Below are 16,182 nucleotides of genomic sequence, written 5' to 3'. Positions count from 1 at the left end.
AACCCAGGACAACAAACCTCAGCACGAATAAAATCTGAATAGACAAGTATGACTATTTTTACACAGTGAATCTGAATTTTACACCAGTGAGGAGAAGGGAAACGCCACAACCTGCATCTGTGTCAGTGATCTAGTTCAATGCGTTCTCTGTCAGAGGCAGCTCTTTGCAACCACACAGACACATTCTGTTCTAGCACAGGACATGGCAATTACAGGACTAGCGTTAATGCAGTGAATGAATACAAATCTACAGCAAAAGCTATTTCATTTAAAAGCCGGTAAAAGACAGGAAGGCTTCAAGTGGGACCTTTGGTTTTGTTTTGTGAAGATAGTTATGGAAAAGTAATTTGCTGTTCCAGAGGGTACCTTCAGGCACCAATTTTCAAGAATTCTGTCTATGCAACATTTGGCATGAAACTTCTTAATACTGCAAAGACACTAGGAAACAACAGTAGCTGCTGAAGGACAAATAGCCAGTCTGTGTGATAATACAGGGAAAGGGTGGGGAAAGGGACAGAGATCTTTAGAAAGACCCAGAAAGAACAGTATTTTCCCACGTACAGAAAAGGTAACCCAGGACTTTGCTAATACATTTCACATATGTCGGAGCCAGAGGTGAAGAGAGCTTAGCTTCTGGGACTGAAAACTGGAGTACAATAGAAAATGAAACAATACCGGAAACTAAAATTCACTGGAGATGTATTGTCAGATTCAAAACAAAAAAGACAAGCAGAGGCTTTGTCAAGTTGCATCAAGTCAGAGGTAAATTAGCATCTGGATTGCAGAAAAACAGACGTATGAACTCATCGCTTTCAAGAGTGCAAAGACATTTTAAGAGATTATCAACATTTGGACGTAGCTTTGCTTAAGTGAGCTCTGTCCTTTGGAAGCAGCAGGCATTTTGGTTTAAGGCTTGCCTGCAATGGCTGTCAGGGTAGAGCCCATTCACCTTATGTAAGGCTGAACAGTAAGCAAGGACTCACCAGACTTCAGTGGGTCTTCCCCATTTCTGAAAATACACCAAGCTGACATTACATGGTTTTGTATAACACATCCAAAAAGCAGTCCTTTTCCAGCTGTGGACTGGACCTTGATTTGAGTGCAAGCCTTCAGAGGTCTGAGAGGTGAAGGAGCACACATACCATATGGACATAGGCCCAGCTTCACTCTTTCACAACCATCTGACAATGGACACGGGAGCCGGAGGGGTGACAGGAGGGGCAGGCACAAAAATAATTCCTAATACAATATGTTTTCAGCTAAACATTTTCTCAGGAAGCAAAAAGAGACGAGGAAACCCAGCCATTACTCACAAGAATTATATTTACATTATCCACACAGAGCTTTAACAAACTTGCCGGGTTCATTGCATGGTCAGCTCCTCCTGCTGACAAACACAACCTCAAAATGCACTTTTCTTCTGTACAGAACTAACTTGCCATGACTGCTTGAAGAAAAGGATAAAGCTTTTTGCTTCCTTGCCTGTCCAGAAATGAATTTCACGGTGAAGACATTTGCCAGCACAGCCACATAAAATATCCCTCCATCCCCCTCTAGCCAAAATAAAGGATACAGAGAAGGCTACCTAGCATCCCAGGCTGGTTTTGAAGCTTAATAAATGTGTTAGTACCAGATGTAATGTCAAACCCCTCTGATCCAGAGACAGCGGAGGCCCATCGCCTAGCACCACACCTTGCGCAGGAGGTAACACTCCACCACAAAAATTACATTTGGATTCAATGCTCTTAATGGTCTTTTACAACCTAAATGATTCTATAATGATTCTATGAAAAATGATTACGCTTGGAGATGTGAGGCTCTTTTCAATAGAGTTGAAAGTGGACTTGGTGATTTTATCGCACTGAGCACTACAAATGACATGGGATTTAGAGAGACTTCAGTTCCGAAGACACCTCTGTCAGCTCTGTGCAGAGGTGGCTGCTGAAGATGTTTCATTTAGGAGAAAATGACATATAGATTGTTGAAAAGAAAAAGGAAATGTAGGATTTGCTAAATCAATGTGTCTGGAAAAGCCAATGAAGTTCCAGCTGAGGTGCGCTGAAGAAGCACACCTGAGGAAACCGAGATGTAGCTGCTGCCACGCTGCCCAGCCTGATGGGCTGCCCCCCGCAGACACGGGGGGTGACATGGCTGACCGCAAGCCTGTGGAATCATCCCACAAGAAGCACCTGAACCCCACCTCAGTCACTCAACGTGCTCCTCACTCGCTGCTTACAGAGCCCTGCAAATGCATCTGCCTTAGCATGGGGCGACGCACCCTTAAGGAAGCAGCCGAGGCAGCTGGGAATGCCCATCTGAGGCACCCCGTACCCCCGGCCGCTCGGAGCAGGAAAACCCCTGCGCACCTTGTTTCTCCCAGGGTTATTTCCCCGTTTGCAAGCCCTCGGCACACAGGACCGACTCACTGCTTTGCCGTCCGCACGCTGTGGGAAGCAGCAGCATGGCCGTGCTGGGGCCCCTCTGAGGTGGCCATGACGGGGGGCCGGGCTGCAGCACCGTCTGTCACCAGAGCTGGGTTCAAATGCCAGGTAGGGCAGCCCTGCCGCTTAAAAAGTGAGCTGAAAGGAAAAGAAGGGGGGGGGGGGGGGGGGGAAATAAGGAAAAAAGGGGAGAAAAGAGAAAAAAGACCCTCTGGGCACAGCAAGCGACCCACAGAGCTCACCTGCTGCTGGCCGCCAGCTTCTGCGGGGCCCTGTCAGCGAGGCTGGGGGGAGCTCCCGCGCTGCAGGCGCCTGCTGGGCCCTGCCTCAAGAGCAGAGGAGCTCGGCGCTGCCGTGCGCGGACACGGGGACGGCAGCTTCAGGTGGCAGAGGGGCAGCAGCCAACGCTGCAAAGGCCTCACGAGCAGCGTTGCCTCAGGCCGGCTGTGGAGCCCGCTCCGAGGCAGGGAATAGGGGAGACGTTTCCAGACCCCACTGGGGGAGCTGGAGGCCGCCAGCAGGGACTCAAGGATGCCCCTGCCCATGGCAGCGGGGCTGGAACTGGATGATCTTAAGGCCCTTTCCAACCCGAACTATTCTGTAATTCTATACTGGGGGCACAAGCGATGGAGCACTGTGAGCAGCATCAGCAGGGACCACAGTGCTCTCCTCAGCCAGGCCGGATGCAGCCGGGCAGTTTGTCCTCTTGCTGCCCCCATGCTCTTTGTGAACAGACACGACTCACTCAAGCAGACTGGTGAGAATGGGAACGTGCAGTTTTCATGGCGAAGTTTAAGTATTTCCTAAAAACACCCTGCTGTTGGGGGCTTTTAGGCTGAGGAATAAATCCATGTACACCCATAACGCCTGACTGGAATTCGTTACACAAGTAAAATTAACTACAGTAATTAACTGAAATGCTTTTGGGACATGATTTCCCTTTTTGCAGTTGAATGCAATTTGCATTTAAAGTTACTTTATAAAAGGTATAAGGCTGTAATCGATTTGGGTTATTTTATTATCTTTTACTTATTACTATCGTCTGAGATGATTTAGACATCTCCAACTCAAACATATTCTGATGAAAACCAACGCTGTTTAATAACTACAGTGTTCGTTTTCCTATAATTTAGCTCCTCGTAGCTAATTCTTTCCATGCCCTTCCTTTTTATCATATGAAGAGAACCTTAAAAAATACATTCGTTTTCATCGACTGAAATTACCTTCATAATGTCAACACCCATTCACTCCCCACATTACTAAGACTACTCCTTGTTCCCAGCACGTAGGAGAACGATCTTGATTGATTGGCTTCCAGGTATGTGTGGTTATGAAGACTTTATGAGAGAAAGGAATGCAGAAGTGTTACATTTTGCTGCTGTTGAGGTTAGACCCTAAATAAGTCATTTTCTGTCAAGACCACTGTATCTGAAAACCTCAAGTCATTCGGAGTTTGTTGTGTATGAAACTCTCTGCATCACACAAAGCGCTTTCTTACACGCAGTAAAACAGAATGTTTTATGTCCTGGAAGCCAGCAGCCACTGCTGAAGCTAGGAATAATCCTGGGAGAAAACCAGTGACTTCCCTAAGGTAAAAGAAAGCTGCTGCTTAGAAGAGCAGGATAAAGACACGAAGTCAAGCACCGAGGTGCTGAGTCTTCCTCCAGCCCCTTCAGCTGAAACCTGTGGCAACTGCTGGCTCCCCAGCTCTCTGTTCAGCACATGGCTCCCAACAGGTACAGGCAAACGGGAGGATTCACCGTTAATTCGCATGTCCTCAGAGAGCTTCAGTGCTCCAAAATGTTGATGCAGCTCAGACGTTTTGGGCGGTGGGTGTTTGGGTGTTGGGACAGCCCCGGCCCAACGAGTGTCCCTGTGTATGGAGAGCTCAGATGAAGCCCACGACGCAGGTTGTGAGCAGAAAGATTTCTCAAGCCTCATTTACTTCTGTGCTTTCTCAATAGCTTGATTGACAGAGACCATGGTGTTTTATCAAGGGGGCAAAGGACTCCAGTGGCACTCATATAAACCTGAAATGGGTTTCTATTGTCCTGGTTGTTAACATTGCAGGGCCAGAGCATAAACGGGAAGTTTTGGTTTGTGATCCCACAGATATGAATGCACATGTTATGGAACAAGATTGATTTATTTTAAAAACCAGCTCTAACCTCAACGAGCTCATAGACCACAAACATTCAGATTACATGCAAATAGATATTGGGAGTCAGTGCAATTCCTAGTGCAACCATAGGAATGTTTTGGGATCGAGACAGAGGAGGCGACAATAGGAAGTCACAGTTCATGGTTTACAAATGCACCACATACAGCTTATTCAAGAGAAAAATCACATCTGACCACTTCTCAGCAATGACCTCGGTGGGATTCCACCTCAAGAAAGAGATGTCAGTCCAGCGAAACCTGGTGGCTTGTTCTGCTGCCACAAGGCAACACACAGCGGGAGTTTATAGCAGAGCTGTGCAGCAGAAGCACCTCGGACAGTTAAAATTCATTTACAAAAGAGAAAGAGCATGTGCAGTAAGCTATAGAAGATGGAATTAACTCTTCCATGAGCTCATGTCCCCTATTTTGACTAATACATACAGCTAAGTCAGTGCTAACTTCTCCAGAAGACAGAGCTGCCTAGGGCTTTCAGCTTTCTGCCTAAGAGGCTAAATCCCAACACATGAGAAAGTTTACTTTGCAAAAGTAATTTCGTTATAGTTGCCCCCAGCAGAGCCTATGGAAATGATAGTGTAATTTGCTTCTCCAGCTGGAAAATCAGGAAGAACAGTACAATAATAAAACCCACTGGTTGCATGGGCAAGCAGTATCAGTGCCTGCTTTACTGTATCTTACTGCCAAGTTCCTGCCAGGAAAGCTGAAATGGAATGATTAACACATCCTGTGCCCTCATTATAGAGCATTCAGTTATCCCAGGATACTTCATTGCAAATAGATCATTTTCAATACCACACTGCACCATGCTTTCTATGCCACACTCTGTCAAAGCTTGGCCAGCCGTGGTCTGGTTTTCTGCACCTGACCTGGGGGTTTGTATGTTTGGTTTTCTTGTCTCCAAAACTTACCTGAAGGGGAATTTGAGCAAAAGCAGTGCTTTTACAGCAGTGCTGTTAACACTCCTGGGCTAGACTTTGTATTCTGTAATTGGTATAAGAAGCTTCTTGCAGCATGTGCTAAATCAACAGCACCTTGTTCTTATTAAGAGGAATTTGATCATCACTGATGCCTTCTAAGAGTACTCTACCACCAGTAACATGATTTCTAATATTGGAAGGATAGCAGTTTCCTCTGCCCCCACCCCTTGCTCCTTTTTTCCCTTAAAATTCCTAACAGAAGATGCAGTATTACCAGTCTGCCAACGGAATACAACACTTGGCTTTGAGATTGATGCCTTTCCTGACAGACTGGATGAATTCTGGGAACTCAGATTAAATGGGCAGAAGACTCCAGACTTCTGCATGCACCTATGCATGAATAGACACACACATAAATATACATCAGTGGAAGTTAACACATGAAGTTAAAGGAAATGGAAAGCACATTCCTAAAATGTAGTAGGTTAGAAGAGAAAGGGAGGATATTGCAATATACAGCCACATTGTACACAAGGAAAGGTTAAGATTTAGGAGTAGGTGTCTGCCTTCATCTATAGCTGATGGACTCAATCACATATAAATATTCTGTTTATAATAGCATTTGGTAGATATAACTGGCAAATGGAAATGCCGGCGGCATTCCACAAAGCCAGCCAACTGCTCCTGCGTGTCACAGCATGACACTGTAATATGGGTTCATCAATCATCAGTGCATTGGCTCCCTTCAATATGTTCTGGGACAGGGAGTTAGAGAAGTGGGGCAAAATTGATCAAATCACATTTCTGTTCAAAAAGACAAAGAGCAAGCCAGCCGGGAAGACATTGTCCTCTGTGCAAAGTACTATAATAGTAATATTTCTAACTGCTCTGTAACATTTTCCATTAGAAATGATTGTAAGTTCATATTTAAGTCAACCTTCATGGGGGCAGACAGCAGGGAATCCAGTGACAGCCAGTAAGACTTACTATTGTGATGGGAGTTTGACTTTTTTACCAGTCTGCGGTAATCCGTGCTGGTTTCCTGAAGGTGGGCTCCTACAGCCCCTACCAGAGAACCAAGGAATTCAGGGATAGCTTTGGAAACAGTGAATGGCATTGCTCCCCCCTAGACTACCTGTTCCGTAGAAAGCTGCTGTCCACTGTTTGGGCTCAAGGCATCAACACCATTTTAAGCTAAATCAATCTGGAACACTATTTGTTAAAGCAGGGGTTCTTCTATGAATGAAATCAAAGTGATTTATGGCGTGAAACTGTAACGCAGGCAGGATCATCTGTGTAATGGCCAAAGGCCCAAAGCTGGTAGACTGAAGTGCAGAGGCAGGGAATAACCTGCCACATGAGAGTCTCTCCAGCAGGTAACTGCAAAGACTGCATGAAAACACGATTCTGAAATAAAAATTCAATTAGGGCCCTAACAAAAGCAATACAGTCCCACACAGGGGACAGCACAGCAGCCAGAAGCTAACGCAGCCGTGTAGCATACGGAGGGTATGAACTCCTGCAACGCAGAGAGCAGAGCTTTACAGCCACCCTGCTAGCAGCTGCATCATGTGCTGTGACAAGTTAAAAGTATCAAATCCATTTTCAGACTGACCTTACATGTATCAGAGTGCTGTGGCTTTGAGGAAAACCGCACAGGAATCACAAGGCTTTCAGTTAAACGGTGAGAATAGATAGTACCAACTGTGTAAAAGAACCCCAGCAGAAATAAAGGCTGTCAGGACACTTGGAAACTGCTTCACTCTGGACCTGTTCACTCTGAGCTAGGACGTACAACTGTGGATGTGGAAAAACTACAAATACGACAAGTGACCTGCCCGTAACATGCTTTGTTTTTGGTATTCCAGTTATCTGGGGAATATTTGGTAGCACTTCCAAGGGACTGTCAGCACAAGTCAGTTCAGCTAGGACAGGTATTCTACACTAAAATTAGCTGGGGTAAAGGCAACTGTGAGCAGGTTGAAGGTCTCTGTAAATTGTGCAGGCTATTCTCTAGCTGACAGAGCAGAACAGCAGCCAAAATAAACCCGGCCTTTCTCTGCAAGCCTTCTTCCTCAAATACCTTCCTTTAGAGTAATCTTTTATTTTAAGCAAAATACATAAACAAAAGAAAATGTTAGTGTTTTACTATTGTACAAATGAATCCAAAATACCTCTTCTAATCACCACCAAAATAAATCATTGCGCTGGTTTGAAATGGTGGGAAACTTCAGCTTTCCTTTCATTCAGATGGAGAACATTTCATAGTAAGACATTCCTTTGGGATAACGTACATTTTCATGGATTCAGCTAGAAGTTATCACATATTCTTTATACCAAGGCTTCGTGCATTATATTTGGCACTGTGGGAAACAGCAACTTCCAACGGCTCTTGCTAGAGCCCCTTAAAACAACAGCTTTCCACAGACTTCCTGAAATAGCAGATATTTGTGCAACACCCCCCCCCCCCATTTTCATATTTAAATGACTGCAGCCTCTTTCTTTAGGCTAATAACTCTGTGCAGCAGTTTTCCAGTAAGCAGTTTACAGCTGAAGACACAGAACCCAGCTAAGGAAACACTCCCCTGTCCCCCTTTTCCTTCTGTTTCTTCCAGCCACAAAGCAAAGAAAAAGAAGTTTTGTTTCACAGACTGAAGCAATCTGAAAAATCAGAGCTCAGGTTGCGGACGTGTCAGCTTTTCCATCGCCGATTCTGTTTCCTTCAGCTATTCTGCATTTATTTTTAAAAGGTCATTAAGCAAGATACAAAAGGTGAAGTGCAATGTTACAGATTTATAACCTGCCTGAGCACTTGTTAGACAAAGGGTCAATGCTGCCTTTAACACAAAAGCTTAGGTAAAGCAGGCGTCTGCTTTCTACCCTGCAACATCAAAGCCCAGCAGTTAAAGGAAGCAAGACCAAACCCAGCTAAGAGTGAAATATATTAGGAGGGGATATTCACATCTGTGTTCTATCCCTTACCTTCCTTTAATCAGCTGTTAATAAATGTTATTTATTTAGTTGACCTCTACTACCCTTCTTCACACTCAACTTGTCTTTTGCTGCATTAGACTGCCTGCCACTCACATGAAAGTGAAGGCAACTTTAAAATACAGCTTTGATTTTTGGCCAAGGTAAATCAAATAGGTCAAACATCAGTCCAAGCTGCTTGTCCCTGCAGATTTCATGCTAAAAGCGAGTAATTTCTCAGGTCAGTCTTAGTTCTTACTACTTTAAACTGCTGCTAGTTTGCCTCCTGTCTCATTAAGCAGTCAAACCTTTGGATAATACTAAAAGCAAAATTTAATGAATTCTTTAATTAAGTTGCCATTTGAAAACATCACATACATGAAGGCAACCACATCCTAGCTTAGATTTCATTCATAATCAGTTAAAGATACGTAACTGGGGGGAAAGGTAAAAAGTTGAAACACGCAGCGTGATGTCTTTGTTCATATCTTATGGTCAAATGGATCCTCTGATACGCTGCCAACTGTTTATCAAAAAGCTTCCACTAAAATTCTCTTTGTTACAAGTTAAATACAGGGGCTGCCTGCACTCAAAGCGCCTGTGGGCCCAGAGGTTTATTCCCTTGTGTGTGTCGTTTAAACAGGAACATTTCTGTAGTCAAAACTGAAGATAAAAAGGGAAGAATTCACTTGCTTGCGAGCAAGGTCATAAACATGAGTGTGCACTAATGGTGAACATGCATCATTTGGGTCTTCCAGTGTGGAATCTGTTCCTGCCTTTGAAGAAGCATGCAAAGGGGTTTTACTCCAAATCAAACAGAAAACATCATCTAACAGAAAGTCATCTGTGTGTCCTGTTTGCTGGTGGATCACAAAACCTCCAGCATCGAGACTGAGGCATGATTTAAATTGCTGCATGAACATCAAAACATCAGAGCTTGAAAATCCAGCCAGATCTGCTCTTGGGAGTTTGGAAATGAGTTCAAATCATCAGAGGACTCAGGCTGAAGGGCCCTCAGAGGTCTCTAATCCAACCACCAGCCCAGAGCAGCATCCTTGTGCGGACCAGGCATATGAGGGTTTCATCCAGGGGGTGCTGGAAGCCTGTCCCACACCGCACTGCCCTCCTGAGGAGCTACTTTCTCCTTGTACCAGGTCAGAACCACTCTTACATGAATTTCTGTCTGTTGTCTCCATCCTCCTGCTTTGCACCACTGAAGAGGCTAGAAGCATCTTTGCAGTTGCCCTGTCTGTCCTGAACTGGAAAAGGCTCAGGGAAGCACACACTGTGCTCTACAAGCACTGAGCAGAGGAAGATCATCACTGCCCTCAATCTAGTGCCTCTGTTCTTGCTAACAAGGCTCCGGGTGTTCTTCACCTTCCTTCCTTCCGAGCTCATTGTCCCAATCTGTTGTTCACTTCCAGGCTGCATTGTATCACTGTGTGTTCATCCAATCTCCACGGCTGAGCTCTTCCTCCCTGCCTTAGGTAAGCCTTGATGCATAAATGCCGTACAGTTTGTTCTCCCTGTGGCACACCAGTGGCACTGGCACTGAGTGTGGTCCATGGGGCAATTGTCAAGTGTTGATGGAGAGCTTTGGAGGAGGGATCTGCCTAACAATGTAAGGTCCAGATCTCTGCAATCACATTGTTCCTTGCATTGTCTCACTACTCCAAACATCGTAATACAAACATTGGTTGTAAGGCTTTCTTAATTTGCCACTGGTGGTGTTGGATCCTGTTCCTGGCTCTGAAGCAGCAGCTTTCCTTTGTTGCCATCTAGTTCTTAAATAACGTGCACTCTTCAGTTTTCCTGCAGTTTCTCATTGGGAGGCCAAGGTTTATTTATAATACATATAAATATTTTCTCCAACAAAATGCTGCGTTAAGCGGAGGGACAACTTTAAATCTGCAAGCCACCTCAGCCACGGTATGCTAAATATCGAGAAGGGTTTCAATGAATGCTGTGCTTTCTAGCTCCCATTTCAGCAAATTTGAGACAAGACTACCCACATACCCAGAGCTACCGAAACACCGTCCAAACGTCTCTCTGATGTTAAGATTCAGTTAACGCTGTTGCCTCAAAATTACTTAACTCCAAACCTAGCCAGCACACAAGCCACCGCCCTTCCAATGAATTCATCGGATTAGTTTCTTCCTGCTATCCCAGTTTGGCCAAAACCCCTCTCAAATGGTTGGTGTAAATACAATGTAAGTTGCAAGATGCTTTCAGGAAATACAAAGCTAGAGAAGAGCTGGTGAGAAAATCTGCATTTGCAGACAGGCTCTGAAAGTCCAGATAAGAGACCTGTCTGTGAGGGAATACCGACAAACCAAAGGTATTTCAGAAAAGAACATGTATTTTACCTTTATTATTTATTAAATTAATATATTTTGTAATCCACTGTATCTGCAAGTGGTAGGGCATGCCCAAATTCAGTGATGACACTCAGCAGAAGGCTGGACTGGATCACCTTTTCTTTCCAACCTGAATGATTTTATGATTCAATAGTTCTATGCAAACTTATACACCCTGATATTAGTAATTTCTATTAAGTCTATGTTACACACTGCAGAGAAGGCGGTTGGTATAAAACAACCCCGATCCCTTCAGTTTGAGTGGAAATGTATGTTTTGTTCATGAGAGAAAAATGCCATCTGCCCTGGTGAGGCTCCCAAGAGCTCCCCACGCTTCCTGCTTTCTGAAGCAGCACAGTATTTCAGCATGTGACACGGAACTGAGAAACAACTCACTGAGACATGTTAGGAGCAGCTTGGATACACTCTTCCCAAAATCCAGAAAGCACTGTCATCACACACAGGAGCTCTATGAGCTCACTCCTTTGTACTCTGCCCCCAGTAAAACTCTGGTGCTGAAAAGAACACCATCAGCAGTACTAAGACAAATAATAACTGCTGAATGCAGTAGTAGGGGTTCTGTATTTTCAGAGAACAAACACTTTAATGTAAGCTGTGAAGCATCTGCTGCTATATTGAGTTTTGCAGGGGATGGACCTACATGAATTCTGACAAACAAAACCAGCGAGCAACCTGCCAAGGGGTATCTCTTTGCTCTCTGGTCATGACTGTTAAATACAGTGTTAAAAGCTGGAAGGCTTTTGAAGGTTCAGCAAGACAGGTAATGTGGGAGAGGAGATTCGGCTGCCTTAGCTCTGGTTTTACACTTTTATATTGACAAGAGACATGAATGACCACAGCCAGAACTGAGGTGATGGTTTATGCCTAAAGACCAAGAACACCAGAATCTGGGGTTTCAAGAGCCGTGGGTAGGTGTCACACTGCACCCCAAGCCAGAAAAACCACGCTGCTCCTTGAAACCATGGGATCCCTTCACCTCTCCCCAGACACTGACAGGACAGTCAGGAATTACTTTGATGGAAGCCTGCACAGTGGTAATTATACTGGTGACAAGAGGTAGTATGGCAGCTTCAAATCCATCAAAAGGAAGCATCAAACTGTTAGAGACCTGTCTGGAATTACCCTCTCTCAAAATCTAAGTTGTGTTTTGCCATTATTTCTCCTCATTTGTTTTCTACACCAACAGTGAACAGTGAGTGCCTGCTGTCCTTTGTACGAATGGATGGTCTTTTCATACTTGTTTAAGTCTTAAAATGAGCATCCATCCATGCGTTTGTTGTCTCCACACTCCTCACAAGCTTGTGCAAACACAGGAAAGCGGCTTGGGTTGGTTTTATCCCCATGCCTGTTCTGGGGGCATCACCACACCACCACCACATGAGGTGCAAACGCTGCCAGCAACCAGCTGCACTAAGGCACAATGATTAACGGGCAGAAATTTTCCTTGTGATTTGCAGTCTCGAGGTAATTTTTCATGAAATCTGAATAAAACACAAAACTTGATTTTCCAGTAGCCTTCCAACTGTGCTTTTAGGTGAACAATTACATGAGGCTATGACATGTCCTCCTGATGCTCTGATGTCCTGCTCCGTTACCTGTTCTCAAAGCCTACCTACAGAGTAAAGCACTGAATTGCAGAAAGTAGGAAAACTGCTAGAGTCTGGCTCACTGATAGTGATTTTTTAATCCCCAAAAGGCGAGAATCTTGAGTTTGTGTGTCTATATGATAAAACAGCCAGGATGTCACCCATCTGTTTGAGTTCCTTAGTGAGCTAGTAAAACTCGAAGTGAGCAACTATCACAACTGTGAGCAGCATTTCTACATTCTATAAATACGCTTAAAATTTTGGATTTCTATTGAAACCAGAAACACCCTTAATTTATTTTCACGTTTGTGCCCGATTTTACTAAAAGGGCCTTACCAAACATCGCTTTTAATTTTCACAAACAGGAAATCTTTTACACATGAACAAGGAAGTCGGAGGCTTGTCCCAAACAAAAGGCACAATCTTCCAAGCTTCTGTCTGGTCTTTATTTTCCTAAACCATAAATCAGCAAGTATGGATGGCTGCATTTTACTAACTTCTTGCTTCAAGTTACTGGACCTAAGGGGAAAATGTAACAAAAGCTGCAATTACTACAGACGCTGATCCTCTGGGCCCTCGGCCAGGTGTGCCCACAGCCCATGGGCTTTCTCAGGACACTTAATGGCCTCCATCTGTAGATAATGGATAAATCTATGATACAGAGAAAAGCAGTGATGCAATCTCCTGTGCCAGCTAAAGGGAGAGCAGGGAACAGGAGGATACACTCTGGCCATAACCAGCAACCCCAGAACAGATGAGAACAATAGGATGAGAATGAAAAACACTTCTGGAGTTGGGCTTTTAAGATCTAAGGGGAAGTGAGAGTGGTCAACTCCTTTTGGTAGCAGGACACCGGCAGGAGGTGGTGCAGCCATGCTTCCTGTCACACTGGGGGAAATAAGAGGGCTTTGCATAGAAAGATACTTTCTCCCTCTCTCCTAGGAGAGAAGCCAAAACCCATTCAGTTGATGGACTTTACTCAAGGTTTAAAGGAAGGCTACCTACCTACCTTCAAGTGTAGGCCATGTATTTTTAACGCTTCCGACACACATAAAGGTATGTGGGCAAATTTCCAGCTCAACCCATTCATTACAAAACAGGCCCTGCAAATTTCAGAGTCTCCTCACTCGAGCCCTGTGAAGTTTTGATCTGGGAAGCAAAAGGCATTCAAGAGCAGAAAATGGCTGCCATTTTTTTGGCAGTGCTATGATCCTTCATCTATTTAATGGCCCCGGCACACTTGTGACGCAATAAACACTTTACCCCTGAAAGCGGCACGTATGGACGTGTCTGGTAACTGCAATTTCTGATTTGTTAAAATTCCACTTTCAATACCTAAAAACCTTAACAGAGGAAATCCCTGACAGGAACAACCATAGATCCTGTTGCAGACTCATAGAACGGTTAGGGTTGGAAAGGACCTTAACATCATCCAGTTCCAACCCTACTTAAACAACACTGGGGAATTCTCACACTTGTGAAGAATGACAACTGCGAATGCTCTGAGAATTCATCGCTAGGTAGTAAAGATGATGCATTGAGCAAGCGTCCTCATTTAATGCTGCATGAATGCTCCAATTGCAGCTGATAAGGATAGCAAGAGATAGCTTCCTTTCCAAAGCATAATCCCTCGTGATGCTGATGCATCCTCAATATCCATTTAGCACCTTCAAGGGCCATAAAATAAGAACAATAGTCCACTTCCAGGTAAACATAACCACACTGCTTTGGGAAACATTCAGAAAACAAACAACCCCAAGTGATAGGTGGCTCCTGCCAGACCAGCTCTCACTGCGGACTTTGGTCCAGTTGCCAACTCAAGCAGATTCACATCCTTTCTGGAAGAAAGTGTGACTGTACTTGCAGTAGGTCTCTCATAGCCAGTGTCTGCTCACAGGAAACGTCTCAACACTGTATACAATCAAGAAGAAAATACGTGAGCAAACACTCATAGACGTAAAGCAGCAGCAGGAATGTATCAGGACACCAAGACTGTACATGAAGTACCTTTGGGTCCCTGCTTCAAAAGCATTGCTTCCGAGAGCAAAACCTTCACGTACGTAAGGGATCATTTCACTTTTGCAATGGATTGTTTTGTAAGGAGAAGTGTCATTATGGTTAACAGCAATAGTGAACAAGGGATTCAACTGAGAAAATATCAGACTTACCTTTTGTAAATAACTGAAGGGTTTCAGATGAAAATGTAGTTGAGGTACAGTTTGCTGATCAGTTATTGGAGATAGCGTTTCCTTCCTTTTCCACGATCCAAAAACCTAGTGATTCCCCTGCAGACCTTCTGTTTCCCTTCTAAACTGCAAACTACCTGCAAGCGCACACATCCAAGCAGCAGCAAGATCAGTTCTGACCTGACTCCTGTGTGCTTGTCTCTGAGCTGTTACTGCTCTACTGACTAAGATTTTTGCCTTGAACTTTCCAGTGTGTTAGCATTACGCCTTGCAGCAACTCACAACTTAGAAGCAGGATACACTGGCATGCATTAAAATAATAGCCACAAACACGAGCATCATGGATGAAAATTATTCTAGATGAAATCTCATATTCAACTTGCAGTAAAAAGGTGAAATAGTTTCTCAAATAGAACATTCTCTTTCTTCCTTTCCTTTTTCAGTCTCGGTGTTCTGACCCGACACATGCAGGGAGTGCTTCCTCTAGCAGTAACGTTATCAAATGAGCCAGATCTCTAGCAGAATTTGCCTTGCTAAACTCAGTATGTACCCTGTGCAATATATTCTAAGGACTGTTGGCCATTAGCATTGACCTCACAGTTGTCTGGATTCAGGAAGTCTGCCTTTCTAAAAAGCCACCGTTAAGTCGGTGTTTAATATGAAACTCCATCTTCTTTCTGCAGGTGGTACCAGAAACCCAACTTCAGGATGGCTTTGGGTTTTTTCCTTCTTAAAGAAAAGAAACTCAGTGGCCACGGTGGCAAGAAACCACATTTGCCATGACTTGTAAAGAAAACCAAAACGTAACCAAACACATTGCCCTCTGTGCTGACCACGGCCACAGTACAGGGACCTGCTGTGTGAACCAAGGCGAGCTTCCAGCAGTCAGACGGAGCAGATGACCTCCTTTTTTCCAGCCCAAGTCATTCTGTGATTTTACAGACTTAGGAGATTACAAACCACCACTGAAGGAAGCGACGACCGCCTGTGCCACAGCGTGGGGCTCTTCCTTCAGCTACAGGGAGGAATTTCCTTTGCTGCTGAGCAGCAGTTTCATTCTCCACCTGTGCAAACTGCAATCTGGAGAGGAGCAGGCGTCTGCACTGAGGACACACACATTATTTCTTGGCTTGTTCTTCTGAAGAGTGTTTAACTTGCATCTTTCCTTGTGCATCTGTGTCTTGTATGAATCACATATTGAGAGAAGGGTTTTTATCTCACAGAAAAAGCAGGTATCCTGCTTGACCCAAAATGCCTACTGATAGATTACACAAGCACCATTAAATGCTTACATGCAGAATTGCTAAGCGTCATTTAATTCACACTCATTTGCATGCAAAGAACTTCAGACACTGTTCCTCATGGTAAGGCAAATCCCTCTGTGCCACCACAGACAGAATGAGTGCATTATGAAACATGAGTTGAGGTTTCTGGTCACAGACAGGAGCAGGCAGGCAGCGCTGCACTGCCCCAGGTCCAGCTGAGCACAGAAGTACAGCACACGCCATTAAAAGGTTCTCATCAAA

This window comes from Lathamus discolor, chromosome 14 (assembly GCF_037157495.1).
Source record: "Lathamus discolor isolate bLatDis1 chromosome 14, bLatDis1.hap1, whole genome shotgun sequence".
NCBI classification, from domain to species: domain Eukaryota; kingdom Metazoa; phylum Chordata; class Aves; order Psittaciformes; family Psittacidae; genus Lathamus; species Lathamus discolor.
Note: the sequence above shows the minus strand (reverse complement) of the source record.